This window comes from Anoplophora glabripennis, unplaced genomic scaffold (assembly GCF_000390285.2).
Source record: "Anoplophora glabripennis isolate ALB-LARVAE unplaced genomic scaffold, Agla_2.0 scaffold2, whole genome shotgun sequence".
Taxonomy (NCBI): Eukaryota; Metazoa; Arthropoda; class Insecta; order Coleoptera; family Cerambycidae; genus Anoplophora; species Anoplophora glabripennis.
This window is the reverse complement of record NW_019416325.1, coordinates 4,005,943-4,021,319: the sequence shown is the minus strand read 5'-3', so window position 1 is coordinate 4,021,319 and position 15,377 is coordinate 4,005,943. Positions and strand designations below refer to the sequence as shown.

At 33.0% G+C, this 15,377-nt stretch overlaps 1 protein-coding gene across 1 annotated transcript in view; it reads right to left on the bottom strand.

Annotated features, from left to right (window-relative positions):
- LOC108917023 overlaps positions 1 to 7,313 on the bottom strand; it is a 63,017-nt gene extending 55,704 nt beyond the window's left edge. Inside the window, exon 1 of the mRNA XM_018723436.2 lies at positions 7,124 to 7,313. The gene's annotated coding sequence lies outside the window, so the exon portion shown is untranslated. The remainder of the gene's footprint in view (positions 1 to 7,123) is intronic.
- Positions 7,314 to 15,377: the final 8,064 nt, after the last annotated feature.

The window sequence follows — 15,377 nt, the reverse complement described above, 5'->3', positions numbered from 1 at the left end:
GCCAGATTAGACATCATTTCTTTTGTTTGTGTATCGAAATACCGTCAAGCAGTATTTGCGTCCATCACAGTTTTTATGTATAATCTCCAAGATAAACGGATCTAGATGATGTTACCTCGTAAAAATTACGTGTTAAACTTAAATTTAATCTTTTAAAATAAATCGTTTGGGGTTAGTTTTTGTAGAGTATTGAATTTTACGGCAATATTTATATGGCGTGTCAAGTTTAGCGAGGCCCCATCATATTTTTTTCATCAAATTTCATTTACTTGCTCACCTCTGATATTAGATAAGTTAACATATGCACTTATTACAGTCCCAAATGATACCAGTAACTATTCGCCACTTAAGGTTGGCCTTTTATAAAAAATAAATAAACAAGAAATCGTTCTTAACAAGAAAATCGCAATCTTCTCGACAGTATCTAAACTATCGTAATGTGAAATACAAGTAATGATTATTACGTACACTTTGTCTGAATCTAAAAAACAGTTTCAAAGTTATAGAAATAAACGTATTCGTTTTATTATCGTGCGTAAAGTATTATTACGCATATTTTGTCCTAAAAAACAGTTCCAAAGTTATAGGAATAAACGCATTCGTTTTATTACCTTGCGTGAAGTATTATTACGCACATTTTATCCTAAAAAAACAGTTCCAAAGCTATAGGAATAAACGTATTCGTTTTAGTGCCGTGCGTAAGGTGTCATTACGTATTTTTTGTCAAAAAAAAAAAAACAGTTTCAAAGCTATAGAAATAAATATATTCGTTTTATTACCGTGCATAAAGTATTATTACGCACATTCTGTCCTAAAAAAACAGTTTCAAAGCTATAGGAATAAACGTATTCGTTTTATTATCGTGCGTAAAGTATTATTACGCCTTTTTTTTTGTTATAAAACCACTTCCAAAGCTATAGGAATAAACGTATTCGTTTTATTATCGCGCGTAAAGTATTATTACGCACTTTTTTTTTGTTATAAAACCACTTCCAAAGCTATAGGAATAAACGTATTCGTTTTATTACCGTGCGTAATATATTATTACGCACATTTCGTTCTAAAAAACATTCCAAAGGCATAGGAATAAACATATTCGTTTTATTACCGTGCGTAAAGTATTATTACACAAATTTTGTCTTGTAAAACAGTTCCAAAGCTATATGAATAAACGTACCGTTTTATTACCGAACGTAAAGTATTATTCCGCACTTTTTGTTATAAAAGAACAGTTCCAAAGCTATAGGAATAAACGTATTCGTTTTATTACGTGCGTAAAGTATTATTATGCACATTTTGTCCTAAAAACATTTCTAGAGCTATAGGAATAAATGTATTCGTTTTATTATCGTGCGTAAAGTATTATTACGCCCTTTTTGTTATAAAAGAACAGTTCCAAAGCTATAGGAATAAACGTATTCATTTTATTACCATTCGCACATTTTGTCCTAAAAAAACACTTCCAAAGGTATAGGAATAAACGCATTCGTTTTATTACCGTGCGTAAAGTGCGTAAGAAAGATGTAGTGAAATATTTATATAATAGAGCAAAATTAATTTCCTCGAAAGATCAAATTTTCAAAAATAAAATAGGATTCCTAAATCGATAATCGATAATGGATAATGGATAATCATTGGACTTTTCAGAGCACTGAAAATAATTCTCAAAGACATTTCTTATCACGCAAAACTAAATTTCTAATTAGGCAAAACTAAATTCAGTTCAATCAACCCTAACTGGTCTTTTAGGCGTAAGGGGTTATTTATTTAAACATTTTTCTTTTCAAAGCGGCAGAAACATACAACTGAATTTAAACTTTAAATAATGTAAATTGCCTATTTGAACTTTTAAATCGACATTGAAGTTACTTACACACACAACCGTTGACTTCGTTTCAAAATACCTGCTAATTGACACCTTTTCATACTCGTTTTACATAAATTTCTATACACAAATCGTTGCAACTAAACCGTTTTAGATATAACCACTTACATCTTTTGAGAAAGCAACAAGTTTTCCACTGAACCAAATTCAGGTAGTTTCTTTTGGTGTAGCAGACATGAATATTATAAATAAACAGGGTGTTTTGGACTAAAGTGTTAATAAACAGATATGAAACGTAAAAAAAATATTTCTTCAATTTTAACTGTTCCTGATACATAAAATAAAATAGTTAAATCTGAGAAATACAAATAAATTACTAAAAAAATTCAAAGCACTATTCTGTGGTCTGCAGCAGCGATCTGAAATTACTGGAGAAATTTTTATCTACGGTATGTTGCAGAGGTCTAAAATGTCTGGAGAAATTGGACGTTGGATAAAATAGTTTTTTTTCCTAGGGTAGGTGGAAAAATGGAAGAATTCTAAAAAATTTGCCAATATAAATATGTTATTAAATATACAAGGTGTTCCGGTAAAAGTCGAGTACAAATAGATGAGGTCAAAATAATATCAGTTCTTCATATAAATTTTTTTCATACGAGCCTTCGTTAACAAGTTACGGGCCCTCAAAAGTAAAAATTAAAAAGTTATTTTTATTTAGTCTCTAAACTATTAACTTCAGCATAATGCAAATTTGGTGATCGATAACACATGTGTACAGCTTGTTTTTGATGTTGTAAGTGGAACTTCATTGTGCCCAGGACGCCAGGGACGGACTGTGCCCAATGGTTAACAACCCAGAATTTTTGCATAGATGACGATTGCAATCTGCCTGTATCAAAAATAAGTTCCCTGAAGAATTTGCCAACGATAATACCCTCTAGGTGCAACTCGGTAAAATTAATAGTTTAAGAAATATTTGTGATTTTATGTCATAGTGCACATCGAGAGGCGCCTCCACCATTTTTTTGTTTTCATTTTTAATTGGACATAATTATGTTATATTAGAACCGTACATATTTTTCAAATAAGAGCTAGAATATCTTACTGTCTGCTAACGTAATTTTCGCTAACAAATTTTGACAAACACACTTTACACAACACAAAATAGAAAAACAAAACAAGAATAATTGTACTTTACTTTTTTGTATCGGGACACCCTGTATAATAAATACCTTCAGAAATGATTATAATAAAACGATCATTAGGCCATATGTTTTTAGAAGCTAATAGAGATTCCGAGTATGTTTCGAATGATCAAGGGCATGTTGTTCTGAAATCAGATGCATGGGATCTGAAAATCTTCCTTTTACAAATAAAATTTCTTTTTCTCAGCACGTTTTTTTTATGTCGAAATTTGGTAAAAAACATTTTAAATGTTTTTTTTAATTGCAGTTTGTTTTATCGTCGTTTATTCATGAAGAAATATATACCTAATAATAGCTTTTATTAATTTGTGCTCGAGTTTTACTAATTTGAGATTTGGGGGCATCTCGAATACATAAATTTAGTTAAAATATGTTCATGCTTGATTTTTCATACGTGACTGAAACTGAAACTTGTTAATATCAATGAAAAACTATGATATACTTAATTACATTTTAATTTATTATTAATGAATGAACACCCTGTATATTTGGGAAGCTCTTAGGGAAAAGTAGTATTCGTCCTAATAAAATAAAATTATAATACCGTCGCAATTTGAAGTAACTGAAGTTAAAAAAAACTTACAAGTGTAAAACCTGCGACACTAAATATTATAGGTTTATTGTACCAGGTAATATGTTGTAATTCTGAAAAAAGTCAAATAGTTGCCTGGCATTTCTCAAACGACTGTAAATAAAAACTGTTTAAGTAAAAGTATAGTGAAACTGTTTCTGCTAAAAAAGTGATATTATAATTTATTCCCTAGAGTAATAATAACTTAGGCAATTAATTTTGTGTTATTTCTAGATCTAACGCTCGTAATATATTAGAAATTGCAGATACAGTTAATTTAAAAACATAACAAAACTTTTACCGACGTTTTGCAAGAGTAGAACGATTTTGTTTGGTTTTATTGGAATTTATTTAACATCGTATTTAATTAATTTTATGATAATTGCATCGGATATTGTTAAAAAATGGTTACCTCGTAACAATGGAATTTTCACAAACAAAAACGGACTGAAAATTATGCTTGAATACAATTACAATCACAATAAGTGAATGAAAACAATTAAAATTAAAATAACTTTGAAAAAAGCGAAAATATACAAAATTATTAAAACTAGACTGAAACTAATAATGTTAAAATATTTGCTGAGCACATAATTCAAATACTTTTTGCTTTACTACTGGTAGATTCAATCTAGTGCGTGTGATACAAATCTGATACTTGTATCAAACATCAAGCGTCCCTCAGGGTTCAATACCTGACCCACTGATTATTATTCCTTTCATTAATGTTATCGCGAGTAATTTTAACGCCCACATTTTGCTGTGTGGAGCTTGTTCAGGGTATGGTGTGGCACCTTTAAATGTTTTTAAATATGAAGCCATGTCTTTTTCCCTTAAAACTAATTCTAGCACGTGTTAGATAGACCTGGTGGAGTCAAGAATGTACGTGTTACATTTTCTACATTTCTACGTGTTGCTGAAAGCGTCACAAAGGCTCGTAAAAATTTGAGTTTTATTTTGCTTAAAAGTAATTATTTTAAGGATATCGCACCCTAAGTTGAGGTTTACCTCTGTGGTTTAGTCTCCTTATTGTAACTGTCACATATAACATCGATAGAGAAAATGCAAAGGAGATTTTTTGAATCGTCACAATTTATTCTGATTGGGACTTTGCCATAGACAACTTTATTAGGAGAAGAATTATATACTCTGTAATTTTCTTCTATAATAAAATAGTTAATCACAATATTGATTGCATAATGCTTACGTCGCACATTAATTATCTTGTTCCTAGATGAAATGCCAGATCTAGTAATTTATTTATTATTTCTCCTTTTCGCATTTGTAGTGGTCTCGTTTACAATAAATTATGATTCATTCTGTTAAAAAAAGGCGGGACAAATTGTTGTTTAGCAGACATTAAAAGATTTTGATGCTCTCGTAGCAAAGGTTGTATAATTTATAGTTATTTTTGTATTATCGTTTCGTTATTTATGTACACATAGCACACATATTGTTATTTTGCTCTATTTTTTTTAATTGACAACAGTTGTTTTTTCTAACACAGTTCATAGTTTTTTACTGTAATTTTATTGCTATATACACATTTTTGTATTGTTAAGTATTTATTTATCCTATATTTGGGTTTCCTTCCCGTTGAATGAGTTAAATTAAATTAATTAAATAAATCAAATGAGAAAACCTAAATATCTGGCAAACTCAAATAAATACACTTCAACATACCTCAATCAAATCGAAAGGATGTTACATTTTGCAAGAAGAAAAAGAAGATAAAATACCAAAATATCTGTGATTGAGAACTTTGACCCAAAAGATCAGTTTTTTCATGTTTGAGCAAAAAGTAAAAGGCGCATCCTGTTTATTCCTGGAGATATTTAATATTTACAGGCTGTTACGGATACCATTTTTTTAAAATAGGAATTAATTAAATTAATAATGATTAAAAAAATTGGGTTAGTATAACTTTTATTTTAAACATGTTTTTTATGTTATTGATATTACCAACACTATATACAGGCTGTTACAAATTCACTTCTCACTACAGGGATCTCGGAAACGGTAAGAGATACGAAGTAGCTAATATGGCGGCAAAATTGCTCAATCAGGGGACCAACATTATGCCTCTAAAAAATCAAGGCTAACATGATTAGTTTTCGAAATATTTGAAAAAAAAACAAAATTCTGGAAATCCGTTTTTGTTCTATTTCAGCCTTGTTTGAGGCGAAAAAATAAGAACCCTTTCTCATGGTCACTTTTTGCCCTCTATCGAATGGCATAATCAATTTTTATATGTAACGTTTCGTCTCTCCAGGACCATCATCAACTTCATTTTTTAAATTCTACCCTGTAAATTTTATTACATTTTTTGCAAGCCTTCATGACCCTCAATACTGTACTGCCTCAGCCCGAGCCAGATTCAGACGTTTTGTCCCGAAAAATTCATCTTCATTGTATTCGTCCCTTTATCTAAATTTTTTATTTAGATTGTTCATTGAATAATTGTACAGGGTGGGCAAATAAGCGAGGTAAGCGGCTGTATCTCAGAAACTAGTGATCGTAGAGAGCTACGGTAAACAAATTTATAGGTAAAGTGGGCAAGGGAAAATGCTGGAAATTATTTTCAAGTTTCCAAGATGGCCGCCAGTGGGCGTTTCCACCATATTGAATTACATAAAGTTACGTTTCTCACGATTTTCCCCAATGAATGTAACAAAAAAGTATTTGCGTTTTAATGTTAACTTAAAGTCGAACATTTTTTGTAGAAACAATTTTTCTCTATCTTTCGAAATAAAGTGGTGGGGGGTATTTGAATGTTGTTTGAAATAAATGCCTGTAACTTCGAAACGGCTTAATGGATTTGGATAAATTTGGTATCATTGAAAAGAGCATTTCTTGGGCTTTTAGGTTTCTCGTAATCATGACAGTTGCGACCTACACGGCCGCCGATAGAGGGCGTTATTCGATATTATAACCAAAATATTGGATTTTCTCAAAAAATTTAAATGCGATGATATGACTTTTTTTAGACTAGAAAATAGACAAATGACCAACCAATAAGCCTGCGCAAACCGCATCTTAATATCTTTTTCCTAACTCAAATTATTAAAAAAAAATACTAAACCAGGAAAATTCATATATCCCCATTTAAAAATGCATCGGTTGCTTTCGATAAGAAGGCAAGTAGTAGGCCATGGACACGACAATCGCCTAACAAAAATATTGCCAAGTAACGTCAAACTTTTGTCACACGCAGCCTAATATTGTTGATTGCGTATAATTTGAGTACTTTTTAATCAAAATGCCTCTCACAAATAATGAAGCCGTTGACATGATTGCGATTTATTTCGAGTGTTTTCAAAATGCAGCTATAGCTGCAAGACAGTACGCGGCACGGTATCCAGATCGCCGTCATTACGGGAGAAGAATGTTTCCGCGCNATATATATATATATATATGGTGTGTATGTGTGTGGATTGGTAAAGTTATAAGTTGTGTGATTTTATATTTAAAAGAAAGTGCCATAAGAATTATATACTTTCTCCGATAAATGGTAGTTCTCACCGAAAACAGCGACAGGAACGACTGAAAAGGCGGTAATCCAAAAAGACAAACGTCACTGCACTGTCACAAAAGTTTCATTACAAACACCAAGTCAAAAATCACATGCAGCATACGTAAACTGTCATTTAGACCGTCGCAGCATAGAGGCTTAACGCTTCGTGGACATCGAGCAACTGAAGAGTTTCGGTTTTAGATTTCTACATGCGCGCGCTGGTCTCAGTGACGTCACGACGTAATATGACGTTGAAGTGGGTTAGGCTTGTCTCCACTGCTCTAACTGTTTCCAAGGTAAGTGGCAATCTACTTTCTTTTCGTTGCATTGCGCTGCAATGGACTCGACTTCCCAAAAATGTCAAATATTCCTTGAGACATAGTGTCGAAGGAGCGGGAATTCACTTTTGATCGAGAAATTCCGCGCGCTGATCTTTTAAGAAAGAAGTTATCTCGCGAAGGCTGGAAGGCTTGCCTGTAACTTCGTCCCTGTCTTTTGTTGCATAAACGACCTCGCTCAGATGAAAGTGGCATAGCAGTACAGTTTTCACTTTCAGTTTCCCATTTGTATAGCTGTATTAAATACACAAAGAAGTATAAAGGGTATTGTCTGTAATTATTTATTTGCAGTTACTATTTTTAATTGATTGGATATTTCTGCCGCACTGAAAACAAAATTTTTAATAAATAACCCCTATGCGCCAAAAGGATAAGTCGAAGGTTGATTTTATGAATTTAGTTTTGTTAACCACAAATATCTCGCACTAAAAAAATAATAAGTAATTCTACTGCAAACTCCCAACGAATTACAGCCCCTTAAAGTTGAGGTAAAAATAAAAAATACAAAGGACCACACACCTTATGGAAATTGGTCTTTCGGTGAAATTTCCTGAAAAACTGATATAAAAATTATAATTTTAAAATACTCGAAAAGACGCTTCTTTTAAGAACAAAGTTAAATTCTGTTTATTGGTTCTCAAGATATAAGCGGTCAAAATTTATCGGCATTTACCGTTAATTTATAAACAATTTAGCAATAATCTTTTGATCCAGTGGCTTCGTTTTTTCCGAGTTCGAAGCTGGAAAAAATTTTCATATCCACAAGTTATCGGCAACATAGATAAATTAGAAAAGTGACTTAAAACACGAAAAGTGGGGTAGGGGGCTTTCGCTCCGAGACTGAATTCGGAGGTTCAAAATGCGAAGGTATGAAAAAAATTACATTATCTCAGCTTCCAACGAACCAATTTCGATCTTTTTTTTAAATCCGATGTCTCGCGAGCCAAGGAATTCGAATATTGTAATACCAACTGTCTAATTTGTACATTTTTGTTATAAACAAAGTTTATTATTTATGCATTAAATATACTGTATATTTTACCCTATGCTATTGCATTTTTTCAATGAAAAAATTTGTTTACGTATATATTTCAACACTGAATATGAATATATTTAGTTATAATTATTACAATTATTTAAATAATTTTTGTTTAATCAAATCAAAAATTTGTTTTTATTAGGAAATTATTTTTTTTGTTAAATACAGATAAAATTAAGAAAAAATAGTACTTTAAAATTATAATTGTTGAAAAAAACTAAATTGCAAATTGATAAATGTAATCTAATTGTTTAAAAATAAAAAAGTGTGTTAACTTTAAAAATTTACTATGGCCGACCTAATCAATCGATTTCAATTTCCCAAAAACCATTTGAAAGGTTGAGCGGTCTTTTCTAAGCGAAAAAATTTTCATGTATTTAGATGCTTTATTTGAGGCTGTGCAACATTTTAAAATTTCGAAAATTTTTTTCCAAAATTTTTTGACAAAATTAGGTATTTTGCGAAACTATAGAACCGATTTTAATGAAATTTGGTGTGTTGTTTTATTATACTCTAAAGTTTTTTTTTACCAAAATTAGAATGCCCTCGAAGCAATTAAAATATTGTTAAAAAATATCCAAAAAACTTGTTTATATTGCCCTTTTTTCATCAATTATTGTTATTTTGCAACATTAACATATATTTTATAGAAATCTGTGAATCATAAACTAAACATAGTGCTTTTAAAAATTGTAACAAATGTAACTAATACATTGTATTTAGTGTAAATTAGTTTTACTTACAATTAATAACACCCTGTATAACTTACATCTAGATGTCACATATGGGGTAGTCAATTGTTTTTTCTAAAAATATATGTTTGTACCTATACATCAAAGAACCGTAAATCTTTTATGAAAATTTTTCTGGAGAGTTAAAAATATAGAAATTAGTTCATTTGCAGATTTATAGTGAAAAAAGGTTTCCTTGACTAGCCGATGATAGCTTGCGTAAAAGGAGTTTCACAGAATGTTAACAAAGTAACTTGTAACAATTGTCCATTATGCAATTCATCGTTGTGAACGAAGTTAACTGGAGGATATTTTGGCGGTACCTTTTTTACAAACAAAAAAATATATCTGACGAACTTTCTTGAAATTGCCGTAACCATATTTCCATCATGAAATTCAATTTGGTCCAGTTAGAATCACAGGGATTTTCGTAGATCACATACGCACATTCTGGGAATTTTTTAGAGTTTACTAAGCCGTGTTTCATCTGAATGGAATGTTAAATGTAATGTTGTCATTGAGTTGATTGTGAAAAAATACCAAAGCGAAACCTTGCATAATCTAGCAGTAAGAGTTCTTGTAGCCGAACAAGTTTAATTATGTTTTAATTTTTTAGGGAGGCTAAGTTTCTTGTGAAGTCTTTCTCAAACGACAATATACTACTTTTTATCATGCTATATAGTATTAATTATTATTAGTAATAATAATATGTCCTAATTTGGATGTTCAGTGTGCGTCTTACAGCTTTGAATCCAAGTCTTTGGGATAACTCCATGTAGCTCCCAAATATGGAACATCCTGTATTTACTCAAACTACTGTTGCATTTTAGGAGTTGGCACCGGTAAACTATTTCTTGCCTTGCGTCACTTGTAGGGTGTTTACATTTTTTGCATTCAAAATCGGTCTCTGCAATGACGCATACTTATCCGATCTTTAATCGTGACTAAACAACACCGTGAGAGAAAATTCTATTATTACGATCAAATATCCTGGATCCTAGTAATTCATTGCTTCTGTGCAATTGCATTGGATGAAAAATGCACCTTCTTTTGTCCTTTGCCCCTTTTGATGAAGATGAAGTTCAACAACCCAAAAACAACATTGCCCATAGTTCGAGTTTTTACCTTACTTAAATCTTTATTTCTGCAGGTATAAAAAATTAAGCTTGATATATATCCAGCTTCACGATACTACATTTCGTAAATAAGTCTGTAGAAACTACCAATTATTCAAGATGCCATTTATAATGTTGTAAATCCAATAAAATTCTTCAGATTTTCTAAAAAATACAGGATAATGCATCACGAAGCAAGTGTGTATTTCAGACATTAAAATATTACAATTTAGCCAAACTTAGTCGAAAAGTTGATATTAAGAGAGATACGGGGTCTTAAGGTACCGTATTTTTACGAATATTTCTAATAACTTTTACAATCGTTGAGATACCAATTTCAAATTTGGTACCTACCAAACGGTTTTTAGATATATCACATTTAAATATCATATCATTTTTGAGCCACTTTATAACAGGCATTACATCTTTATGTACATCGATTTATGTAAATACTTGTACAGGGTGAGTCAACGCTGTGGCAAAGTTGATTTATCGCTAGAATATAATTGAGGCAAAATATTTCAAAATAGGTTCGGATGCACATTTTAAAAATAATTTGATTCATACAGTGAGATTCGTTTTCGGAGGGCTGACCAAAGTTGTATTTATTTTAAGTGGAACACCCTATATTTGAGTTGTAAAAAATGTTTCTGCCAATGGATTTTTCACACCTCGATTTATTTACTTTTAAAATATGCTGTCCGAATTCGTTCGAACACACTGTTTAGATTATTTTGTACTAATAATTGTGTTAATATTATATTGTGACGAATTTCTATAAACAGTAATAAACAAAAAAGTAGTTATGCTTTTCATTGACTTTTATATGTTTATATAGGATTTCACTTACCGCCTTCTATGATTTTTGAAATTGCATTTACTCTTTACAAAAGTCGTGCTGGATTAAAATAATCTAATTATGTTTTGATGCAACGGCAGGTACACAATTTACAAAAAGGTTAAATAGAATTAAATTGTTACCCAGGGAAGTGTGAAAATGATAGCTAGCGAAGAATATGGTTTTCAATAGAAATCATTACACAGTTACGCTATACATACTACTAACATACTTATAATTACATTTGAGAAAGTTGATATGGAGTTCCAACAACGCGGTTGAGGATTATATTATTTAATTTTCGTCAGTGGCCTATATTCGTTATGTGGAGAATGTATCGTAACTTTACTGATTCGTACACTGCCTGCAGGGTGTTCATTTTCAATAATCTTATCAAGTATCATATCGCCGGCGAGTAGCTAATAAACTGGCTCAGTGCAATCAAGCCTTAACTCAGGGGTGATTTTTTGGAGATAATCTAACTCGGGGGTAATTTTTTATGAAACAATCTAACTCTAAAATTTTAAAGAAAATATTATTTTATTATTGTTTATTCTGTGTAAAATATAAAAATCTTGAATGTATATATCTTAGTTATATAATACGAAAGTGGAAAGAGCATTACTTGTCGTAAGAGTTCAATGGCGAGAACACACTCTGGTCAGGAATCCCTCTCTACTTAAAGAACTGCAGATACCCAGGGTTGACGTTCGTACCACTCACGGCAACATCCAATGTCTCTCTTGCGGGTTTCGTTTTGGTACGGCTCTCTGGACCCTAGGTGGATCCCGCGTCTTTCTTTTTCGGTATCTTAGAATTTGAATTGGAAACATCGATGAAAACATCTAATTCCCGCGCCGCGTCGTTCGAAAGGGGGTTGTTGACGGCATCGGCCCTCGTCAATGTCGACTATCGTGGAGAGAGTGTTTTGTGACTACTGGGAGCGGTTTGGAGCGTGACGACGAAATTTTGTAAAGGTAGGTGAAAATTCAATATTCCCGCTGCATGCTCGGCGTCGCCACGCTGAGGATATAGGTCCTTTGAGACGTCGTTTTTGACCCAAGCTACGATCGATTTGGCTTGAGGCGTTTTTTTCCGGCTTTTGACGTCAAATACGAATTTTGTATACCAACTTTCGAGCTCTAGTTATAACAAAGAAGAAATCAGGAACAAACAATTTTAGCAAAAGAAGAATATTCTTTTTTAATAAAAAAAAATGCTGTTTTCCTACATATATATAGAATATTCACATTTTTAAACGTATGTGCAAACTCTCCTGTCGTAATAGTGTCTTACTCCCTTTTTCACTCCTAAACGACGCCGATGGTCTCATAGTATCGCTAAATCGTTGTACCTATTGTAAGGCACATAATTTCTCCCTACAACGAGATTACCTATTGTACTAGGATAACAACGGTATCCGCACATGTACGTCGTCCTCTAGTTAGTTGTTTTGGTGGTGGTGGGGCGTGTCTTCTTCAAGAACACGTCCATGCACTCTTTGAACACGGCCTTGTATTGTGGCCTAAAACACAAGTGATAACTTTTTCTTCAGAGGGTCGCTTACCTCTCTCGCGACATGCGTTTTCTTAGTTTTTCAGTTAACGTCTTCGTGTTTGTATTATTTGCTTTTGAGTGATAAAAAATATACATACCTCGTGGAGGAAAAGTATGGAATAAATTCATTATTTTGGAAACGATGTTACGCATTTCAAAGACGGTCTTTATTTAATTGATTGGCAAATGTGATGCACATGAATAAATTATTTCATTCATAGTAATGTATGATTGCATATAATAAATTTTCGTTACTTTCTATGATGGGGAACAGTCATGAATCGCCCGAATCCAGAAAGGCCACATGTCAGGATTCAAATCGAACAACAGCCCTCGAGAATTCGTGAAGCCACTCTGAACTGTGATTCAACGTCGACCCGGGAGTTCGGTAACCAGAGCGGCCAGGGTGAGTACACTACCCGAATTCAAGCATACTCGTTACTTTTTAACACCGTGAAGCCGTCCATATTTATTTGAAAACCTCAGTAAAAAAAGTGCAATCCCCAGGTGTATCCAGGTTATACAGAACATTCATAAATGATCACAAGCTCTATAGGCAAAACAAGAAGGAGGGCGTCCTCTCCTCAGGTCCAGACACATCAGAGCCTGAGCGAAACAGAGAGAGCTACGATGGGAAGGGTACAGAAAGCGCGTTTCCAATCAATGTCCTGTGTGTGATGAGTCAGGTGCGTTGTTGGAGGATTACGCAGGAACCTAATTCGTTGAACTCGAGGCTACACCGGCGAGAGTCGGTGAGGGGCATGTAGAGAGGACGGGATACGACGATCTGTACGACAAAATTTTATCAGAATATACAAGGTGATTTGAAAATTAGAACCCACCTTTAGGATCCAATTTCTCCGTTAGACGGAACATTAGGAAAAAGTTATAGGGGACCAAAAGTTTAGTAGATATTTACTAGACTGTATAAAACACATATGAACATTATGAGGCGCCAGAATATTGTATCGGATTGAACAAATGAATATCTTTGAGAAAAACTTTAAAAATATGGGAAAAACACATAAACGTTTTTTCTCATTTTTAGCCACTGAATGCAACGTGCTGAATTACTCAGACTTAAAAATGAGTGTAATAGTAAACAGAACTTTATTGATATGGTTTCTTTGCAAAGATATTTTCTACCAATTCTTCCCACACACCCGTTTTTAATCGCGAATTTATAGGATCCTGTTTTTGTATTTATTTCAGTTTTAAAATGTCCGAAAGCCCACGCGAAATGCGAGTATTGATACGAGCCCAGGGAAACCAGCGTGATACGCTTTGCGATCACCGAGCAGCATCGCGACATGACAATAAATCTGTGGACTGTAGAGTTATATGAACGTGTACACACCAAAACAGAAGTTCACTTGTTCATATAACGTCAGAGGTTGTATTGTACATAAATACCACACGAGACTGCCCGCTGCTCGCGCCTCTTGCCGCGTTGGTTTGAATGGGTTTTAACGAGCACGATCGCTATTGCATTATTGCAATGAGAACCTGGGTGCTGAAATCAATTACCGTTGCCATTATAAAGGTAACATTTACATCCTACGCTTTTTCAACGGTTAGTTTTCCACAGGCAACAAGTTTTTAGTTGTTCTTTTTATCTTTTTGTATGTCATTCAACTTGTATTTATTTATTTTCTTTTTTTTTAAACCGCTGACCAAAATTTGTACACTAAAATACTCACTTTCATAAAAAATTACTCAAGAGAAATATATACAAAGAAGAAGGGGAAGATGACGCATGCGCACATCATACATCTGACATAATTATTTTATACCTAAATATTACTTAAGTATTACTCAAATATTACTCGCTATTAACAAATATTACTCAAGCTTGTACACTAAATTGCATCTCCCCCCCCCCACTTGTTTTATTATGTTGCTCCCTCAGGATCTCCGTCGCAGGCTTAAAAACTCTGAACGGTATGGGCTACTACTTAGCCCATATCTCTGGTAGCCAACTAAAGCTATGGTCTACGGCTAGCGTAAAATTTGTATAAACTTTTAACAGTTTGAATTTTATAAAAATTGTGGAATTTATTGAAATTTACTTATCAATTTACAATAAATGTAAACAATAGCGATAGCTGTATACAATGCAAAAGCAAAAATTTGGATCGTACTAATGTACTCTGGTTAATAAGCTGCAGTGTCCTCGGGTTGACATCCGAACACACTCCAGGCTGGGTCAACAAAGATCCTGCAGTGGTTTTTGCATTGAATTCTAAAATTTTATATTTTTGAAAAACGCCCATTTTGGAATGGTGGCCGTCTCGGAAGGGTTACCAACTTGTAACTGATTTTGATTAAGTTAACCACGGCCTTGCTTCAGTCGGAGTTTCGTAATATTTGGCATTATGTTATTTATCAAAAATCCGGAATTGAGGTGAAAATTTGCTCGCCCTTATATGCCGCTGGCGGTGTCCAAGCGATCGGTACCGTGCTCAGTTAGCAGACATCGTCTACTACGGCTATGGGTTTTTTATTTTTTATTTGATGAGACACATTATCTGAAATAGTTTATGTTGTGTACCACTTTCGATCTAGAGTTTTTTCCATAGATAATGTCTTTGTGTTCATCTATGGGTTTTTCTGTAACTCCTACAATAAATTGTAGGTAACAGAA